We start from the raw sequence: 4,707 nt of genomic DNA on the forward strand, positions 1-4,707 counted from the left end.
AGAGCCAGGTGGGTGTCGATGGCTGGGCACAGGCAGGGAGGTGGCACAGCAAGACCTTTGCCCTCAGCTCGATGGCATGTGCACCGTCCCTTGGTGCCTCAGCAACCTACAAGGTAGATGTTCTTTGTCCTTAAACTTGTGACTGTGGTATTTTTCAGCTTTCAAAAGAAGTAGAAAGTGTAATAAAATGAAGCCCAAGTACCAGTCACCCCACTTCAACAAGGATTGCTGATCTTGTTTTATCTCACCCACATGTGTACTGGAGAAACTAAGAATCTCAGACATCATGAGATTTCACCTGGAAATGCCCCGGTTTATGTCCAACAAGGGATATTATTCTTATAGCCACTATACTATTTTATCTCACTGAAAAATTACATGACAACTTCTTAATATAAAATATTCTTTGATATTCATATTGCCATTTCCCCAGTTTTCTAAAGAAGGCTTTCCACAGATGCTCAGATCCCACATTCCTCTTTGCTCCCAAACCTTCGATTGGTCAGAGAAACCAGGACATTTGACAAGTTAATGTTTGCACTCCAGATTTGGCAATATTTTCCTCACAGTTCCTTTGTGGGAAGGCTTTTGATAATGAATCCAGTTTCTGCTGGCCCCGGCCGAGCGGCCCTGATGTGGCATCCACTGTGACTCCTGCCTCACTGTGGGTACACAGTTTCCTGGGCCTGCATCCCATTGCTTCAGCAATACCCAAAGTGACAAACCCAGAATCCAATCAGAAGTTCAGGCTTTGCATGCCGTGAGCCTCTGGGTCTTTCCAGTCCAGCACAGCACCCACCTTGTGCCTTGCCCTACAGCCTGTGATTCTGTCTGAGGCTGGGCAGAGCCTGCGGGAACTCGGTGCAGCCGCTCTGCGCAGCGCGTTGGCACGTCTCAGGCTGTCAGGAGGCCAGCGAGGATGTGGTGTTCCCGGGGGCGTCTGCCGGCAGACTTTGACTCTGTGGGCGCGCGCCCCCATTGCAGTTCCTGTCTGAATCAGTGGCGCGGGCTTGTGCAGCGATGTTGGATTTAGAGGCTGCCCTGGCTGCCGGCACAGCACCACATGTGCTGGCTCCCAGTTCTGGGGCCAAAAGTCTGGAGTGGAGGTGTTGGGGGGAATATGACTGTCCTCTCTTGTGGCACTGGCAGGTCCTCCCAGGCCTCACCTCCATGTAGGAACTCCCCTTCTTCTAAGGACATGAGTGGTCAGTCAGAGCCCAATCCAAAGACCCTCCCTGAGCCCTATTCCACGTGAAGCCACATTTGTGAGTGGGGGCTGTAACACAAGCACTCAGCTTTTTAGTCCATTGCTTCTGTCTTGTTTTGGCCCCTGAGGTCTTCTCCATCTGGCCTGGACAGGCCCTTGCACACTCAGAGCTGCCCTTCCTGATGAGTCACCGGGGGTGCCATCGTCATCGGTGCCTGCAGGGACCAGGCAGGGCTGGGAAGTGACTGCCAGGCCCAGTGGCCGTGGCCCTGGTCCCTGAGGGAGGTCAGGGTACAGGATCAGGGGCAAAGGCAGGAGAAGCCCACGAGGCTCGGGAGCTCAAGCGCCGCTTGACCACCTGGTGCTGGCCTTTCCCTCGGCAGACTGGACACCTGCACCTGTGTATTCTCCCGCAAGGGCTGCAGGCTGGACTCTGATAGCAGGGCCAATCTTGGGGAAGGGGTTGGAATCTAATGTAACTTCATTTAATCCAGAGAGAGCTCTTCCCTGGGGATTCTGTGTTGTGGCCTGGCAGCGTGAACTTGGCAACCGGTTGGAGAATTTGCAGTGAGCGTCCAGAGAAACCCAGCATTCAGTGCCATGACCAGTGTTGAACCCCTGAGTTCAGTCACAAAGTCTGCCCTACAGGTCAGTGACATGGCTGTCCCCGGGGAGGACGCTGCTCGACTCTCTGCTCCTCCTCCTGCCAAGTGGGACAGTAGGGTTAATGGTGTCACAGAGCTTGTGTATCCTTGGCTGGCTCTCACATTATTTGCTAAACACAGATTGTTGCTAGGGAACGTTCAGTGCAGCTGGGCTTCACACCAGCTCCCAGACTGAAACTTGCAGAGGGGCAGGTGGCCTTGTTGACAAAAGGGAGAGGCCCATACTGCTGCTTTCACCTTTTATGCTCACTCTTGATACAAAATTGAACGTGAAAGTAAAAGAGAAACTGGAGGCATTGTGCTGCCACCGCCTGTACTCCTGGCCTCTTGTGCTCAGAAAGGGTTGCCCAAGTGCATGACAGGTGGAGTGGCTGAGTCACCCACACCATTACTGCAGCTGGTGGTTGTCACAAGGGGACAACCCACACTGTGTGCAGGGTGCTCACTGGCTTGCCAGCGCTCATGGAGCTGGGCAAGCAGGGAGCGTGGGTACATGGTGATGCAAGTGCATCAACTTTGTGCTTGTGTGGAAAAGCTTTGTGCTCCAGAGGTGACGTTGAAGTAGAGTTTCTGCCCTGGAACTTCAAGGGTTCCCATGAATGTCGAACTCCTTTGTTCCTTAGGTTAACACTTTCAGGGCCTTGGCATCTGCAGGTTTGGGGGCAGGATCAGGAAATGGGCTGCGGGCCACTCTGGCAGGTCTGCCTAGCAGTCCAGGCTCAGGAGAACCCTCCTGTTGGTAACCCTGAGCACCGCTGCTTTGGGGCCCAGGGCTCAGGAGCCTTGCTGCACCCAGAGTTCCTCAGGTGGTTTCAGAGAGCTGCCATCCCATTTGTTGAGGATGTTGTAGGATGAGGTGGCCAAGGGCTTGGGTGCTCTCAGCCTCAGCTTCACCGACTGCCCAGGCAGAGGCCCTGTCTAGCCCCTGGTACCCCTTCCCCGCTGCCCCTCCACCCAGCTCATGGTCCTTGCTGTCACCCTAGTGTCCTGAGGCTCTAGATGTGTCCCTGTTTCTCTATAACCAAACAGTGAGCGTTCCTCAGCTCAGCCTCAGGGGAGTGGGTGCACAGGAACCTGTGGGCCAGGGTGCAGCTGTGTCCAGCCCTAACCCTTATGAGAACCTCAGTGTCAGTCTGCTTCACGGCTCCACAGCACCACGGGGCAGAGATGGGAGGGGACCCATGTCCTTTGTGTGGCACTGGGCCCACACTTGGAGCCTAGAAGATGCAGGATGCACAGTACTTGTCCTGCTAGGGCAGTGCATGGCATGTGCTGGGTCTGGGTTGGAACCAGCTCCCTGCAGGCTTCTTGCCCATCACTGCAGCTCCTTATGGGGCCCTGAGCAGGAACGGCACCTGCACAAAAATCGTCACAGCATGGGCATGAGAAGGACCTGGAGGGGAAGGGGCTTTGGTCAAGATTGACAGCAATGCCCTCTCCAGCCAGGGGTCCAGTTAAAAACCCTGCAGAGCCCTTGGCACATAGCCAGCAGCCTTCACCCTGGAAAGGAGGAGCACCCTGGGCTCCAGTGCCAGCCAGGGCCATGCTGCATAGGGGCCCTGCAGAGTCTCTTGGCTTAGGGCAGGCCAGGGTGACATGTGGCCCTGACTCTTTACCCATCTCCAGGTTCCATATGTGTAGGAGTGTAGGTCTCAGCTGGAGGGGAAGAAGGGGTACCAAGGCTTGATTTTACCTCTTTATATCTGTCTCCTGGCTCCAGTATATGGCCTTTCAGCATATGGCCACTTGAGCCAGGCTGGACAGCCCAGGGGTTCAGGGAAAGAGAGTCTGAAGATTCTTGAGAAAGAGTCTGAGGGACCCCAAGAGAGAGTTCAGGGACCCTGAGAACCTGAGGCCCTCAGAGAGCCCCTCCATCGTGCAGGCTGATGGGTTGGGGCTTTCTGTGCATTCTTTCCGCTCCCTTTCCTCTCACTCTGAGGCACACAGCCCTGGAATCAAAGGGTCCACAACACCCTGCAGAGCCTGTCCTGGCTCATCCGGCCATGTACATCGGGAGAGCATGCTGGGGGTGCAGCTGTCTATGGCCAGGGTGTCCTCTCCAGCTGCCCCAGCCATGTGAGGAGTTTCTGGGCTCTCTGTGTGAGCTGAACCCAGCCGAGCCCTCAGAGAGGCGCTCTGTGAGGCGATGTGTAGGGCTGGGCTGGGTGTGCAATGCCCCTGTCTGTGGTGCTGACCAGTGGCCCAGGCTGGGCAGCAATGCTGGGCTGCCTCACCACTTCTGGGCCCTGGGACCTCAAGTGGACACTTTGCACATGTGACTAGGCCCGGGGCTGTGTTCTTCCTTGACATCCTCCACCAGGTGATGGGAGGACTTTTCCTTTTCCATCTGGTCACCAACTTGATTGCTGCTACCATTGATCCGGCTGAGGCTAACGTGCGGTACAAGAAGAACTACCTGGACCTGCTACCAACTTTTGACCGATCGAAGCATGAGCACGTCATTCAGAATCAGTATTGTCACCTCTGCGAAGTCACCGTGTGAGTGAGTGCCCCCATGCTGAGCCCTGGGTGTGGGGGTCACCTCCAGGGTGGGGGTGCAAAGGCTGCAGCCTCTGAGGGACGGCCTGCCATGCTGCGGGACCTGCTGTGGAAAGCCGTTGGCTCTGCCCTGGGAGGTGGGCGCTAGTGCTGTGCCCCTCAGAGGCAGGACCAGGCTCAGGGCTCTGTTCCCACACAGGTGGCCTTGGTTGGTGGTATGCAAAGCCTGGGCCCTTAGACACCCTCTGTTCTCAGTCCCTGACCTGTGGTTCAGGGGCAAGAGAGGACTGTTATTCTTAGAGTTTCCAAGATGAGCCTCCTGCCTCCCACCCTCAG

The sequence above is a fragment of the Nycticebus coucang genome, chromosome 1, assembly GCF_027406575.1.
Source record: "Nycticebus coucang isolate mNycCou1 chromosome 1, mNycCou1.pri, whole genome shotgun sequence".
NCBI lineage: Eukaryota > Metazoa > Chordata > Mammalia > Primates > Lorisidae > Nycticebus > Nycticebus coucang.